This window comes from Microcebus murinus, chromosome 11, assembly GCF_040939455.1.
Source record: "Microcebus murinus isolate Inina chromosome 11, M.murinus_Inina_mat1.0, whole genome shotgun sequence".
NCBI classification, from domain to species: domain Eukaryota; kingdom Metazoa; phylum Chordata; class Mammalia; order Primates; family Cheirogaleidae; genus Microcebus; species Microcebus murinus.
Window position 1 is genome coordinate 31,714,968 of NC_134114.1, and position 18,394 is coordinate 31,733,361.

The 18,394-nt window shown below is 34.7% G+C and overlaps 1 protein-coding gene and 1 pseudogene across 1 annotated transcript in view; one reads left to right on the plus strand and one right to left on the minus strand.

Moving 5' to 3' along the window:
* The window catches only part of OXCT1 (3-oxoacid CoA-transferase 1), a 132,883-nt gene that overhangs the window by 36,383 nt on the left and 78,106 nt on the right, over positions 1-18,394 (minus strand). The window lies entirely within an intron of this gene.
* Positions 1,780-2,894, plus strand: LOC105868166 (NEDD4-like E3 ubiquitin-protein ligase WWP1 pseudogene; annotated as a pseudogene).

Sequence of the window (18,394 nt, forward strand, 5' to 3'; positions counted from 1 at the left end):
CAGTCTCTACTAGAAACTGTATGCACCAAAACCACATCAAGTTTCTTTAAAATACTGTCTATTGTGAAGTGAACCTGAAGAAAAAAAAAAGATCCTACTGTAAGTGAAACTCAGTTTATTACCTTGATCCGAATCTTTATTAATTCATTTATTATAAGATAGTCCAGACCAAACATTTATGCAGGTAAGAAAATTTTGCAATTGTAATAGGTCTGATTCTTTAAAAAATCAATTAACTTCAAATAAGAACAATGACTTCTGTTCCTAGCTATTAACTACACTGCTTTCTCTCATTTCATAAAAGAATAAATATCATTCAAGAGGGTCTCCATAGTTCACTTATGAAACCTCATCACTCCAAGTAAAAAAAAAAGTTCCAATGCATGCAAAATTGACTGTCAATTATAAAAGGTCATGAACTCCACCTTTGTATAGGATGTTAGTAATCATTTATTAAGTGACTATTTAGAACTATGAAACTAATGTATTTTCTTTTCCTAAGGTACAATCATATGTGACTAAGTTTTTTATTGTTATAAATGAGGCACTTTGAATAGGTTAACTTATTTATACAAGGTCAAATAGACTAATGCTCTAATCTATTTGCTAGATTTAAAAAGTGAAAAGCATCTCCAGGTCTGTTATGAGCAAAAAAAAAAAAAGTGAAAAGCAAGAGAAAAACTGTGTTATTCCTAGCTCTTTTAAAAAAATACACTGCATATTTAATTCAGATACCCAGAACTCTTATGAATTTTAGAGGAATAAATAAATTCAAACACCAATAAAAAATCATTAGTTTCATATTTGTTTGAATATTCAAATGCTTATGTAACTCTTCAATCCATCTGGTTTTATAAAACTGAACCTTTGAACACAAACAGAAGCAGCACAGTTCTTATTACCTTTTATAAGTCACTAAGTATCAAATTGCATCAATGTATTACGAATTAAATTTGAAGAACATCACAGATTTAAAAACAAAAGTATACAAGTTCCTGATTCTTTTTAATTCCACAAATACCTAGCATTGCTGCTTGATGAAATCTTTCTAATCTCTATAACACACTAAATGGTATTGGATCTATTTTTTCATACATATTTTTTATTTCAGAATATTATGGGGCTAGTACATGACTTTCATGTATGTTACGGTTTCATTATTTTGTATTACTGACGTGGCAAAGAGGGAAAATTTTTTTAACTATTAAAACCAGTTGACAGGTCCAAGCATCTGTCTTCAAAAAAGCCAGCAGCTTTTTTTTTTTTTTAACATACTCAAAGTAAGATTTGCCCTAAGCCCTTAATACCCTCAGGTATTATAGTTGCCCAGCCATGCAACTAAACACCCTCAGGAGATATTACATAAGGGAGAAGAACATGGAGCAATTCGAACTTTTCCCCTGGATAATAGAAACAAGGTAAAGCAAATCCAGATCTTTTTGAATGCATGGCTGTGATGTTTTATACACTTGGAGCTCTATAAAACTAGAACCACTATCATATAGGCTTATAAATATTTATACTTCTTATTAAATAAGTTCCTTGCCTGCTTTAACATTTAAGAATGATCTTTTTCCTGGTCAGTCATTTCAAGGGAACAATAAATAAAGTAGAAAAGCATGAATTGTTTTGCAGATTTCTGTGGAAGAATGGAAAACATTTATACTTTGAGAGGTTCAGAAAATTCACTGTACAGAATGAACAGCTCATATGTATGAAGACTGTCCGGAAAGTATCCAGCTATTATTAATATAACAAGAATGGTGTTCTTCATATTACATGGCTGGATACTTTCTGCACAGATCTCACACTATATGTGCAATTTTTCTTGTCTGGGGTAAAACAGAAAAATCCAGTAGTTCTTCTAATCCAAAATGGGATAAACAGCTAACTGTAAATATGACCCCAAAGACTACATTAGAATTTCAAGTTTGAAATCACATTTTAAAAGCAGATGCTACACTAGGAAGAGCAATGATAGACTTGAAACAAGCTCTGTTAACACAATAGGAAATTGGAAAGACTGAAAGAACAATTAAAACTTCCTTGGAAAACAAGAGTGACATAGCACAAACTGGTGAATTGATAGTTGTGCTTGATAGACTGGTGATTGCGCAAGAAAATCTAACAAACTGTAGCTCATCTCCAACCACAGAAATATAGCAAAATGGTGATGCCTTACATTAAAATTTAGAACCTTCAGCAAGGACAACTACCAGGTTGGCCACTAATGGAATAGATAATCACGTACCTACAAACACACTAGTCCAAAACTCATGCTGCCCATATGTAGTTAATGGAGATAACACACCTTCATCTCTGTCTCAGGTTGTTGCCAGATTCAAAAATATACTAGCTCCCAAATCACTCACATCCATGCCTGACAAAGACATTGTTAGTGGAGGATCATCCTCATTTGCATCAACTGATAACGTTTTTGCCACAGGTACTCCAACAGTATCTGAAGAAAAGTCTTTGTCTTCAAACTGCACGAGTACTATTGTCAAAGATCTTCCAGTCCAAGAAATACTGACTTCCTCAGAAAACAAGGAATGTATTCCTCTACCAGGGCAGAATTGGGATCTGAAGCTAGAAGTACATTAGACACCTCTAAGTCTGCTTTTGAAGCAGCCAAATGAAGACAGCCAGATGGGTGTGTGGAACCTGTACGGCAGCAGTCTGGAAATGCCAACACAGAAACTTTGCCATCAGGGTAGGAACAGAGAAAAGAACCTCATGGTAGAACATATGATGTGGATCATAACATTCAAACTACCACATGGGACAGACTATAACCTTTACCTCCAGGTTGGGAAAGAATAATTGATGACTATGAGAGAGTTTATTATGTCAATTGTAACGCCAGAACAATAACATGGTAGCAGCCTACCTAGCTCTGTTTTGAAGCTGCAGTTTCAGTTTTCAGAGTCTATTCATAATACTGCAGAGGTGAAAACAACATCAAACAACCTAGTGAAGGAAGTTCACCTTATTTTATCAGGCCTCCTACAAAAGGCAACAATGGAAAGAGCTTAAGCAAGTGTTTTAGGATAGATATAAGGGGGATTTGTTTTCATTTAAAATAATTAAGTATTACACTATAAATAAGTTATTTACTTGTTTATTAAATACAACAAAGCACTGGAACTTCTGGTATATTATCCAGAAACAGAATAAGTAACATACTTAAAAATGCAAGTTATTTTCTTCCTTTCTTTGGGTCACTCAAAAATGTAATATATGATATAAAATTGCCCACATATGATCATGTATGACCTACAAACACAGGAATTTCATATGGTTGGCTCAACCTATGTTCTACTGCTAGGGGTTAAAAGATCCCATTTACTAGTACAGAATTTTTTAAAAGGCTTATATAGTTTTAGGAGGTCCTTGATAATCACTACAAAAATGACAGCTAAAATATAAACAGAAAGGTAACAATTAATCATTTTTATGTGTCTACATGTACTAAAATATATCAATCCCCTCAACTCATTCACATGGAATATGAAATTATCACTGTTTCTTTTGCAATCAGGAAATAGTCGTTCTCAGTTTATTTTCTGACTCCTCAAAGCGGGTGTGGGTTGGTTGGGGAAAGGGGGGAGGGTAAGAGAACCAGAGCCATGAGCAGAGCATACTTGCTCCACCACCTCCTCCCACTGTCTGCATAGCTCTAAGAAGCACAATTACAGAATTATCATAATTATACTGCCATCTCTGACAGCTGGATGAGACTTTTTTACAGAGAAAGAGACACAGTGACTGAAAGAACATCATTAAGGAATACATCGAAATCATTACCAGTGTTTTTATCCACAGTAGAAAGGATCAAAAAATAATGTAGAAGATAATTTAAAAGTTAAAAAAAACACTTAAGGGCAATTGTGAAAGAGCATGCTATGTATACTAAATGTAGGTGCCCTATTAAGTGAGTATTAGAGGGTCAGGTGAAAGAATATAAAACCATTTTGATTATACATTAATATTAGCTACTCTGTTTATATCTGAGATGTCCTCTGGATTCCACTGATGACCCAGTTTAATGACTGCTAAGTACCTATTGGGAATTAACAGCTATGAACATTCATGGCCAATGGATAACCCTTTGATAGTTGTTGGAGAGTCATATGTAAGTCTTACTGTATAAAATAGGGATGCAATGCTTCTCACATGTGAAAGCAGGTCTAACCTCTGGTTTGTCAAGAAAGCATACCACTCTCAGGGCTAGAAAAATGGGTCTCCTAGGTGACATCATTCCACACATACTTGGAGCACGGGAGGAGTATGAGGTCTGCGCTGCAAGGGAAAAGCATATCATCTTCGTGAGAATGACCCCTCTCTGGGAGTAACAGAGAATTCTGTTGCTATGTCACCTTGGGAGGGTCCTAGCATCACAGGCAGGAGATAGTTTTAGAAATAAAAAACATAATTTCTTCTTTGAAGACCCTGGAACTGAATGTGTCTACTAGAAAGGTATAAATGGCTCCTCCTCAAACCAGGGAGAATTAAGGGAGAAACAAAGACCTTTGTCACACACCAAAACAGGATACAAAAACAAGTTTGGGGAATTTGCCACAAAGTTACTAGTTTTGAAAGATATATAGCAAGGAAAAATGAGAGAGCATTAATTTCTACCTTCTTATCTTTTCAAGTTGGCTGTGCCAGAGCAATCTCTTCGTGGGAAAAAAATAAAAGTGAAGTGTCTTTAGAGAAAATAACAGTAAAAAAAAACTTTGGTGAAGATGTTGGTGATGCAGAAATAAAAATACAGAGGACAGAATGAAAAAAATAAAAGAATTTATTTTAAAGTGAAATACAAATAAAGATCAGAAGAGGTAGAAATATATAGAAACATATAAACTTTAACTTGCTTTTTGATAGGTAAATGTTTCAACTCCCTAAACTTATATGGTAACCTTTTAAGTCTTTGACCTTGATGGCTTCAATAACTTTATCTATAACTACTGTTCATAATACCAGAGACGGATGTTAAATACAAGACAAAACAGTATTAAAAATCACTGTGAATAAATAAACCCTGAATATTTCAATTTAATTTTACATGGACCTAAGTTCAGGCACATTTTAAATCTAGTACATTCTCAGGTGAAAAGCAGGAACTGCAACAATGAGAAGATTTTATTTCTTTTACTGCTATAACACCATATGGCAAAAAGGACCTAATTCACATTCATCTGAAACTCAAGTATGCCAAATACTTGGAGGTGAAGTATACTTGCTAAAAACTCACTATTTTTAGTTCTAACAATGCCATTTTCTAGGCCTAGTATGTGGAAGAAAACATATTCTCTTGATACCACCTTGAGATAGAGTGATTCAGGAAGGAGTTACTTTTTTCCTTTATCCTCAGTGAACAGGTCTAAAACAGAAAGTTGTTTATTTTTATTAATCAAAACTGCATGATAGTGTGTTAGTATGCATATAGACCTTCCATAGCTCTGTCCATTGAGAAGGCCTAGACCAAGAGTCAGGAACCTGTGGCCTTAAGGCACGTGTGGCGTTCCAGATCTTTTTACAGAACAAGTCCTTTCATTTCTATTAATACATTTTTTTTTATATTTTCATTTTATTTTTAAAATAAACATATTTAAAATACCAAAAAATAAAGTAAGTTTCAATGAAATAATCTTCCCAGATTGACTGGCACAATTAAAGCCTTAGCAACTCATAAGGGCTAACTTGACAGCTGCTACCCTCATGATTTAGCTCTAACTTCTCCCTCCTGACTGGTGCCACTACCACATGAGGCTGGTTAGCGAGAGTTTATGGTCCATTACGCCAGTCTACTATCAGCTTTTGACAAGGGTGCACTGTGTTTCTGTCTAGGGTGGAATTTACAAATAATTGCACAGCTTGACAGTACTTTATAATTCTGTCTTCTTAACAGCCTGTCATGTCAAAGAAGACCAAGAGAAAATGGAAGAAAATAGACTTTTTAATGAGCATTGGGAATTGCAAACTTATTTTGTTTCTGCTAAAAATAAGATGATTTGCTTGTTTGGTAATACTGCAATATCAACATTAAAGAAATTCAATGCTCATCAGCATTGTAATACTCATTAGGGCCACAAATATTTTAAATTAGAGGGAGAGGCACGAGAGGCGCAAAAGGTTGTATTGCAGAAATTAAACGATCAAAAGCAAAGCCAATTCTTTCAAGCAGCAAGAAGACCTAGAAATAATGGCACTGAAGCAATTTATAATGTAGCTTATATACTCAGGGAAAAAAAGGAAGCCATTCAGTGATGTATTAATTGTGAAAGAATGCATTGTTGAAGTTAAAGGATGCTTAGACCCCAATAACATTTCAAAATACAAACTGCCTCTTTCAAGGAAAACCATAACTGATCTACAGCATGAATTAGCCTTCAACTTAACAGAACAACTTCATGCAATACTTCAAAAGGAAAATATATAATATTCAATTGCTTTGGAAGAATCAACTGATACTACTGACTCAGCACATGTTTTATACTTCATTCAGGTCATAACAGAAGATTTTCTTTGCTATGAAGAGTTACTAGCTTTGGGTACTCTTGCCAACAGAACACAAGGAATAGATATTTTCAACAGCTTTCAAGATAAATGTCATGAAGTTAGACTGAATTTGCTAAATTTAGTAAGTGTATGCACAGTGTACCTTCCATGACAGGAAAACATGAAAGGTTTATTGCACAGATAAAAAAAAGTATTAACAGAGCCACATGCTCTCATTTCTTTTCATTGTATTTTACATCAGCAAAATCTCTGTGCTAAAGCTACTATTTTAAGTGACAGTTTGTAACAAGTTATAAGTATTATTAACTATATTCTTGCAAATGCACCACAGCACCATCAGTTTTGTAACATGCTAAAGTTGAAAGATGAGGTTATGCAGTGTGGATTTGCCATATCATTCTAAAGTGCCTTGGCTACCACAGGGACAGGTGTTAGCCAAAAGTTTATCTCTGTGAGAACAGATAGTCAAATTTTGTGAAGAACAGAATCAGCAATGTGAACTGCTGAAAGAAGATTTCTGTATGAATGCAGTATTTCTGTGTGATAGCATGTCAAATCAAAACAACTTGAATATCTCTTTGCAAGGTAAAACTAAGTCTATATATGATATGTAGCAAAAAATCCAAGCATTTCGAAAAAAGCTATCTTTTTCAAAATACTACTTCTTCAAAAGGAAATTTCCAATGAACATTTCACCAGTTAGCAAAGGTCACTGATGAGCAGGATGATATATGCAAATAATGTGAAGAACACACAGCTATTATAGACTCATTAATTGGAGAGTACAGCATAACGTTCACTGACTTTGAGAATCATGACATCACACTTAATTTAGCATTTCAGCCTCACCTAGTTGGTGTCACCAAGCCACCTAAAGAACTACAGATGGAATTAACTGAACTCACAGTAGATGACATTCTAAAATTATTGTTCGATGCTAAGAAAAATCCAATTGAAATATGAAAAAATGCACTAGAATACCCAATACCAACACCTTCAGCAACATATCCCCAAAATGCATTCTTGCTTTTCAACCACTTATTGCTGCGAATGTATATTCTCCTACCTAACCCAAAGCAAGACACTCTTAAGCTCACAAATGACTGATACCCATCTAGAGGATCAACTGAAACTGCAGATCTCCATGCTGCAACCAAATATGCAAATGCTTTCCAACAAAAAGCAGATACAACAAAGTCATTAAAAGGTTAACTTTAAAATTAACAAATAGTTTTCATTTTTTGAAATTATTAGGTATATAATAGTTAGATGTTTATAAAATAATGTACATTTTTAAGTTTATTAAAAGTTTTTTGAATGCGGCCTTATTTAATTATAGCTAAATTAATGCAGCCTTCCAACATGAAAAGGATCCCAACTTCTGGCCTAGAAGCAATGACATCCCAATAGCAACAAGGACATCTAGCACTCAGGTCTTGGTTTCTAAATACCATTCTCCAATAAGAAAAACCAGGGCTCTTTGAAGAAATAGCTGATTCTAGGGATAAGGAAAACATAGGATGAGCATTTTGTAGTACTAGACAGTAAAGAAGTGCTCCATGAAAAATAAAAAGAATGGAAGCATACCAAAGGGATACAGGAGCCAACCTGAAATAGTTCCCAATGGCTAGTTTTTTTTTTATTATTCACGATATTATGGGGGTACGAACATTTTGTTACACAAAATGTGTTTGCCTCATTCAAACCAGGGCCACAAGTGTGTCTTTCCCCCATACAGTGTGCCTTGTTTCTATTAGCTGTGGGTTTACCCCCTCACCTGATCAGCACCCAGTGAGTATTACTACCATGTGAACACCTTAGTGCTGGTCAGTTAGTATCAGTTTGATGGCGAGTGCATATGGTGCATGTTTTTCCATCCTTGTAATACCTCACTTCGAAGGAGGGGCTCTATCTCTATCCAATGGCCACAGTTTAAGCAATTTGAGAATTAAAATAAATAACATGGTATTGCATTACAACCTAAAGTATATAGAATATATATGAGATTGAATAAATGTGAGAGAAAAGACAAATCTTATCTCCAGAAGAATTGTAAAATACATGCTTATATATGTATTCTGTCTCTCTCTCTCATACACACACACACACACACACACACACACACACATATATACACACCTTCTTAACCATTTACTCACAACATTTCTGATGTCAAATGTATGGGGTTTTTCCTCACACCAAGCAATTCTCCAACTCTCCAGATACCAGCTAGGTACCTGACAATTCAGTTCATTTCTGACCCTAACTACCTGGAGTTAGCACAGACCCCACAGGTTAAGGGCTCAGTCCCATAAGACTGCACCCCCCACATCAGACCCTGAAAGCAAGTCCAGGCCACCAGTACTTCTGACCCACCAGCTCTAAAGTTAAGGAATTCCCACAACCCACTCTCAGGTTTGATAATTTGCTAGAATAGCTCTTGGGATTCAGGAAGGCATTTTATCTACTTTTATTGGTTTATTATAAACATACAACAAAGGAATAGCCAAATTCCATACCCTATGCAAGTGCACCACTGTCCCAGAACCATGATGTGTTCATCAACCCAAAACCTCTGAGAGTTTTGTTGTTTAGGAGTCTTTATGGAAGTTTATTACATGGGCATGACTGATTGAGTCACTGGCCATTGTGGGTTGAACTCAATCTCTAGCCCCTATCCTCCCTGGAAGCTGAGTGGGGCAAAAAGTTCCAAGCCTCTAATCATGCCTTGGTTTTTCTGGCAACCAGCCCTCATCCTGAAGCTATTGAGGGGTTCACCAAGTCACCTCATTAGCATAAACTCAGGTATGGTTGAAAGGGACTTGTTATGAACAAGATAAGTTTCTCCTATCACCCTATTGCTCAGGAAATTACAAGGAATTTAGAAGCTCAGTGTCAGGAACTGGGAACAACAACAACAACAACAACAAATATATATATATATATATATATATATATATATATATATATATATATATATATATGTTAATTAGTATTTCTTATTATCACTCCTCCCCTCCAAGCTTAATCCCCCTCTAGAACACTGAGGGTGGGATAAATATATTGATTTGCTTCCATGTAATAAAGAAGAGAAAGGAAAAAAGAGTAACTCTATAGTGAACAAACCTGGTAAATACTACGGGAACCAAGTGATAAAGATTAATATCATCAGTGATGTCATGTGGATATCCCATACCTCCAATATAAGAAGGGTACTTTGCCTCAATGGTATTGTTCCCTAAAACCCATTACCTAAGTCTAATCATGAGAGTAATGCCAGACAAATCCAGATTGGAGGACATTCTACGGGACACCTGGCAGTACTTCTCAACACTGTCCAAAGTCATGAAAAACAAGGAAAGATTGAGAAATTGGCACAGACAAGAAAAGGCTAGGGAGCTTTGACAACTAAATGCAGTGTGGTACTCTAAACTGGATCCTGGAACAAAAAAAGGACATTAATGGAAAAACTGATGAAATCCAAATAGAGTCTGGGGTTTAACTAATAGTAATGTACCAATTTGTCTTTCTTAGTTTTGACAAATATACCATGTCATAAGATTATAACAATGGGAGAAATTGGATGAGGGGCATATGAAAAGTCTGTACTATCTCTGCAACTTTTCTGTGAATCTAGAATTATTCTAATATAAAAACTTTATTTTAAAAAGTCTCAGTATGTGGCCTGTTCCTGTGGTTTTTGTTTTTTCATCAAAATGAAAACAATACAGATTGGTTCTCAGTTTTCCCTCTGAAAGGCCCTCTCTTAACCACTTCGGTATGAGCATTGACTATAGTCGACAGCCACAGATGAACGCACGCAGTGACTTTAGCCGACAGCCGTGATATGACTTTTCTAATTTTTCATTTATCAAAATAAAATTGTGAACATTTAAAAATAATATAATGAAAACATATATATATGTGTGTGTGTGTGTTATCTATTCTGATTTACATTACAAGTAAAGCTGCCTGTAAAGTAAAACAAGCTTTCAGTGCTTTAAAGCTTTCCTCATCACACAAGAGCAAAATGGATTCATCGTCAATGCACAGCACAAGCTATCATGTGGAGCATGAGTGCCGGCTGTGGGCAAGGTTTCACAGCCGGTGAGTACCATACTGAAATGGTTAATAAGTCTTAAGTCTATTGCTAAAAGGCTTTGCAAAATCTGATCAGAAAACAATTTATGGGCGTTAAATAAATCCATGTTTTGTTTTCAGCTATGATCTGTTTTTGTATAGTGACTGCACATTATTCCTTTGCAGAATTCAACATTTACCAACACAGAGTATGCCAGCATAACAAAGTCATGAGGTTAGGCCCTGGATAAAGAATAAGAAAGATAATTCTGAAAACTGCATGTGTGGGATTTTTGTTTGACTTTTCCCAATAAATAAGCTTTACCATCCAAATCTCATTATTATTTTGATAAGCCTTTCTGGATGCTAGATAAATTAGATTTCTGAGGTTTCATTTAATGGGGGCCTTTTAACACAATGTTCTTTGACCATATTATTACTGGTTTGAAAAAACTAGGAATACAGACTGGACCTCTGTTCTATGACAAAAAGTGTATTATTTCTAATTTTTGCTATTCTTATTTTTCTTATTATTGTTTACTATGTCCATAAGTTTAATAAACTTAATTATACGAAGACAGTCTTCATCACCTAAATAGTACTTGCAGAAAGTACTTTCCTTCATATGCCAAAAAATAACTGTACAAGAAAAGTTAAATAAATAATCTGATGTTACAGAACAAACTAGGTAAAGAAAAATTAGATGAAGTCTCTTCCTGAGTTTGCAGAAAAAGGTAATTGAATCTTCATAAAAGATGCTTCCCATTTTAAAATGCCCATTATGTTGAACTTATTCCACTATTTTTCTTTCTTATCATTCCTAATATGTTGGATGGTGTTAATTAATCTACTTAAAAGGCAGACGGCAAGCCCAGAGATGTCTTATGTAGCTTTGGTTTAGACAATTCCTAAAAATACAGTCAAATCCTTCAGGACTAAAATTACAAAGCTTTCCAGTGTGCTCATAAACAAGTTACACGTCTTCCACCAACCTGAAAGCCATGATTTAAGAAAATTAAGTTCTAACAACTACATGATTATGAGAAGTTACATTCAGAATAGGATTATGTTAGCAAATAAAGCTTCTAACTTATAACTTTGACTCAAATGGTACAAAAGCAATTTATGTAACCAAAATGTTTGTACCCCCGTAATAGTCTGAAATTTAAAAAGAAGCTTCTAACTCTCAGAGTAATAAGTTTGTTTTCCATAAAGTTCTGGCAGTAAAAATTTTTTTAATTTTGTCTTTTTTAAGGGAGCTATTTCTGTATTATTTGTGGGTTAAGTTTTTAGGGCCTGATTATTTAGATATGTTCTAGCTTACAATTATAATGCAGAAATATGCAAAACAGGTACTGACTGGCTACAACATGTCAAAACCATGCACTTGAGTCAAAGTTTATGAGTAGCCTGTGTCAGGTCTTCATGCAGGACATATTTACTCTCCTTATGCAAACTGTAACAAGAATGGTAATCTAGTTTTGAATCAAAAACTATATTTGGAAATTGGTATTTACACAGCTAAATTTAAATAATCTGAAAAAAATCATATAGATGGTATATCATATTCTCTAATAATTCTCTATGAATGAAGTATTATTACAAATACTCCACTGATCTACTTATCAAGTGAATTTATTGGTTACAACAAAGTTCAAAACTATCTGCCTTTTACTTAGAAAAATTTCACTATACTGGCTAAGGAGAGAAAAGAAGGGAAAGGGAAAGGCAAATGTAAAATGCAGATGATTTTGCCTGGCATTCTATTTAGATAGCAAAGATCTACAGCAAGGGTCCTCAAACTTTTTAAACAGGGGGCCAGTTCACTGTCCCTCAGACCGTTGGAGGGCTGCTGGAGAGTGTGGCGCACATTCCACACATGCGCACTGTGGGCCAGGGACAAGTCGGCTAAGCAGGACAGGCAGCGGCGGCAAAAACACCGGGCGGGTCTGATAAATGTCTTCGGTGGGCCACATGTAGCCCATGAAATGTAGTTTGAGGATGCCTGATCTAGAGAGAGATTAAGATGTGAGATGGAAAATTCATGTCCACTCAGTCCCAATCCCACAAGCCTTTCATAATGTGAATTTATCAAGATAACTCCAAGGTCTAAAGATATATGTAATCATATCATATGACCTCCAATTGCCCTATTTGGACCTTAACAAGGACAACCATGATCTGATCCAATACTGATACACATCCTAGTACTAATACAATCGAGTGCTAGAAGTCTTTTAACAGTACCCCACCCACCACATGCATCACACTGGTCAGGAATGCAATAAGCCAGAAAAGGCCAACTCATCCTTTCTGCAAATAATAAAAGCACTTAAGACTCTCTATTTTTTTTCCAAGTTTAATTGTATTCCACAAGCTGTGATATGAAGTTCTTATTTTCATTAGTTTCTAGGAAATTTGTAATTTCATTTTTGATTTCTTTTTTGATTCAATGCCCTTTGAGGAAGGAATGCATGATAGATTTTATAGGCTTTCCAACCTTTGACAAAGAAGTAAAACATAATTTTACTTCTTTGTCAAAGGTTGGAAAGCCTATAAAATCTAAGTAAAAGCAAAATTTGAATAATGTGATTTTCACCTTAGGGTTGACTTTTAGAAGCTAATCCCTCACTGAAATAACTTTCTCCACATTTTAAAGCCTTTGGATTCCCAGAGGCTCAATTATTAAATGTAGATGATTTTTAAGTCTCATAAATGTCAACCTTAAACTGGGCAGAAAAATTTTGAAATCTTACCCCTTCTCAACAACTGATTTTTCTAAATATTTAAATTCCTCATTATATCATAGTATCTTTAGAAATGTGTAAATCTATGGCTTAAAAGTCAAAATTTTAGAGTTGGGCTCCCTTAGGATTTATTGAGTACAGGAACTAAATTTTATAGATTAGACTTGTACTGTCCAATAAGGTAGACTAGCCACATGTGGCTATATAAATCTGAATTAAGCATAATCAAAAATTCAGTGTGTCAGTCACATTAACTACATTTCCAGAGCTCAAAACCCACATATGGCTAGTGGTTCCCATACTGTACATAGCACATACAGACATTTCCATCATTACTGCAAGTTTTTGGGACAGTACTGTGTTAGAACAAATGAGAGAAAGTAATTCGTATAAGATCACAATTTGTTAGTAGCAAAGCTAAAACTAGAATTCAGGTCTTTTAAATTCTACTCTTATTCACTTTCTACTAAACCACACTGTCTCCAAGAATTAATAAAGTAATAAACAAAGAAAATAAAGGATCTGAATATAGCAACTAACAAGCTCAACTTAATATAAAATTATCGTATTTTCATGTAAAGTTTAGAAAATCAATCAAGTACTGGGCCACCAAGAAAACCTAATAAATTCCAAAAAGCAATGTAAAGAATAACTCCCCCCAAACCTCTGAAATTTAAAGAAAGAAACATTCTTCTAAAAAATTCGTGAAACAAAAAAACCCTAAAATTATAAATTGCCCAGAAATTAACAAAAATAATTCTCTATGTCAAAGCTTATGGAATACAATTAAAATTATACTCAGAAAAAAAATGGAAAGCCTTAAATGATTTTATAATTAAAAGACTGCAAATAAAATGTTGAATTCATAAATCTAGAGCTAGTATAACTAAATAGAATCAATGAAAATTGAACAAAGAACAAAATTAATAACTCCGAGCATCTACAGCATTAGGAATAAGGAGTAGATAAAATAACAGTTTTTGAAGAAATTAAAGAAATTATATGAGAATATTACGTGTGGTTTTGGATAAATTTGAAAACCCAAAAGAAATGGTTGCTTTCCAGCAAAAGCAAATTAACAAAATTGTCACAAGTCACCACAAAATTTGAGGAGAACAATAATCATAAAAATATCTTACAAATTGTTAAAAACCATCTATATTAAAAGAGTCAATGATTCAATATCTATCAATTTAAATAATGACAGTAACAAAGGTGACTAGATCAATAGATGAAAACACACTGGATAAAATTCAAAAGCCATTCAATTCAAAGACTATATGCAAAGAGACTAAAAGGAACATAAAACAAGCATAATACTAAGTTAAAACTCTAAATAAATTATCATCAAAATCAAGACAGTCATCAATCCATCAATCAATACTATTTACTCACATTGTTTTAGTGCTTATATTAAGAAAAATATTATTTTCCAAAAAAGGAATTGTATAGAATATCTAAGAGAATTTTTTAAAATTATTATAGCTAAAAAGACAATTTAGTAAAGGGAATAGATATAAGATAAATATAGAAATCAATAGTTTTCCTTTATATTAGCAACAGCCATTTAAAAACTGAAATTATTGACAAAAACTATAAAATAATGTAACAAATGTAATGAAGGAGGTAAAATGAGAACTGACTAAATAGTGAAGTATACCATGTTCCTGGACGAAAAGAATTAACTATTTCAAACCCATTAGCTGTTCCCAAATCAACATATTTAATGTTTAGTGTGTAACAGGTTTTGCATAAACCTCCCCTCTTCTCTTTTATTATCTCCACAGATACAATATTCTCTGTACAGGGGAGGAATGCACTGAGTTTGCTCATCACTCTACGCCCACTGTTAATACAATACCTAATACTAGGAGAAAAATCTCCTAAGAAATTTTGTTGCATAAAAGCTTAAAAAAAAAAAGAGAGAGAAAAGCTATCCTATTCATATTATAAAAATAAAGAGCTGGGGTTTAGAGAGGTTAGGCGACATCATGGAGACACAGAGTTGCTTCTAAACATACTGGAAAGAAACATGGAAGGCTCTCTGTACTGGGATGCTGTCTTTCAAATATAAACTTTCCCTCATACAGTGGAAAGAGCATCCCTACGAGACTGTGAGAAAGCAGAGATGAATTCCAATATTGGCTTAGCTATGAACTATTAATAGTTTTGTGGCCTGGGTCAAGTCAGTTCATTTTTTGGATTCAGGTTTTCCACCAATAAAATTAGGGTGCTGTAAATTATCTTTCAGAGATAATGCTGACATATTTATGGATAGAATATGATGTGTAGGGTTTGCCTTAAAATAATCTGGGAGGGGGGAAATTAAGTAAGAGTACGGATGAAACAAAAGGGGCCGGGAGTGTAGATAACTGTCTAAGCTAGACGTATGCATTTTCCTATTATTTTTATATATGATATATTTAACATTTTCCCTAATAAAACTTTTTTAAAAAAATAAAAGTGTTCAAGATGATTTCTAAACCAAAAAGTAAAGTAAGTAAATATTTCACCAACTGGGAATGCCAAATTCAGTCATTTAATACAATCTAGTTTTTAAGACTCATTAGCATTTAGCTGCAGGGTCATGTTGTCATTAGCCCTTCAGTTTCATTCCCTGCTAAGAAGAGGAGGAGAGAGGACGGGAGAGAAGGGTAAGGGAGAGAGATTGATTGACTCAAAGATGATCAAACTCCCACTCTGTACAAATAAGTCTAGTTTCTAAGACCAGAGGAGATGCACAGTGTTTGATAAAATTCTTACAAAAGCTTCTGGGAGGCAGTTTAGCACCATGGCTTGGAATCAATCAGATGTCTAGGTCACCTTTCTTTCAGTTTCTGGGTAGAATGCATTCAGATTCCAGTGAATAGGCAAAGTTCTTAAGAGGTAAGTAGTTGTTCCCAAACACATCATATGAAACACAGCAAAGAGGCAAATATTTACTTTCTTCCAGAACAAAAATAGACTTCAATAGCAACCAAAAGGCAAAATCTCTTTAAGATTGCTGAAAATGGAGATAAGGAAAAGTCTATTTCATATTCTCACATCCTTTTGTTTACCTAAAAGGTTAAAATGTGGGCACCTAGGCTGGGTGAGATGACTTGCTAGTGAGTTTGCTTTTTCTTCTTTTCTGATGTTAATCTATTTTTTCCTATTTTTACTTCTATTCAGCATTCTTCCTTGCAATGATTCTCATATTTCTACAATTACACTTCAATGTTTCCCATTTAAGAAGCACTGAAAGCTAATTTTGTAAAAATCCTAGAAGGCCTGAACTCTTCTAAAAAATTATTTGATTGATAGATTATAAAAAACAAAATAAGTAAATAATAAAATGGATAAAGTACTTCACACACAAAATTTAGGTTAATTATAAGTGATTAGGCAGTGGAAGCTTTAGAATTTGGATGAGAACTTAAATGAAATAGGTTGCAGAAGAAAAAACATACGGAGGGTCCACTCAGTGTCTTTCAAAAACCCCACCTAGAACAACCATGATATATACTCAGCACATACCCATCAAACTGCAACAGGCTTTATCCTACACAATAAAATGATGAAACAATCATTTTTAATAAAGTTTACAGAATGCTGTAAAGATATTTAGGTATTTTGCAGGTTGTTCTTCTATCCTGAAAGGCATTAAACACCTCCAAAAGTAAGAGCAAAGGAGACTGTGATTCAGATTCCCATTTCATCACTTGCTATACACGTGAACTTGAACAGTTAACTCCCTTGGCATGAGTCTCTACATCTCTAATAACAAGGATAATTACATTTAACTCACTCTTCTGTGAGGATTAAATGGCAATAAATATGCAAATAAAGTATCACAGTACCTGGCCAGTGGCATGTGCTTAATACCTGTTAGTTCCCTCCTTGTAAAAATAATAGATTTAGCATTTAGCTTTGGCTTTCAAACCTTAATCATAGCTCTTAATCATCAACAAGATCCTCCAAGTAACAGAAATTTTCCTTACAAAATGAATATATCAAATATGATACAGTCTATATATACACCTTTAGTGTATATATATACTGGGTGCAAATGAGGAAACTAAAGATTAGTTTTCAACATAATGTTTTCCAGATAGTCACAGATTAAGAGTATTTTGGGGCAACCAAATATAGTATCCAAGAAAAGAATAATAAATAGCCTATGTTTCCAATAATATACTAAATTCATAAATCACTAATATAAAGTTGCCCTTTTCTAAAATGCATGCCCATTTGTTAAATCAATATATAAGAAGGAATCACTTTTTGCTCTTAGAAATACTGCAGGTATTAAATGTGTCTCTAATTGGCACAGTAAATAAAGGTCCACCCCAAGGGGTCAGGTTAGTCTTTATTCCCTGGTGGAATGAACAGAGCTTGGCTAGGTTCTTCCACAGTGCTCTCTGTGGAAGGTGAGAAGTGGAACAGGTTGGGGGGTCGCCCAGAACTACAGGAACCATAGAGGGAAACCACCCTTATATGCACCAAGGCTTAGCTGAATTTAAGCTTACAAGGGAGAATTAATGGCAACAAGGGAACAGCAGGCCCATGAGCAAAGTGTTTATAACCCAGTGTTTGAGCAGTACTGTTCCTATATTACTTCTGACTGATGTTCAAATATGAGAGCTATGGAATACCACAATGTGAAATATATGCCCAGAAGCAGAATTTACAAAAGAAATGGTCAAAAGCATGTTTCAAGACTCTCAGGACCTTTGGCAAGATCAAGGAATAACAATATGGGGAAAGCAGAGGATTTTGTATGAAGGACTTTTTGATAAAAAGTATACTGTGGTCCTACCCCCCACTGCCAGCAACCAGGGAGAGGAGTGAGAGTATGCCCACCCCTCACTCCACGGGCAACCCACAGAGCCTGAATGATAGCACCTGCAGTTGGGGAGCGTGGCCTGCCTCCTAGCTCAAAAAGATAAAGGGGCAGTTTGGGGGTAGTAACTACAGCATGACTGAAGGCAGTGCAAGAAATGTGTGGGTGCTTCTCAGATGTGGGCCATGGGAGAAAGGGTCAGCCTAAAGATTTTTTAATA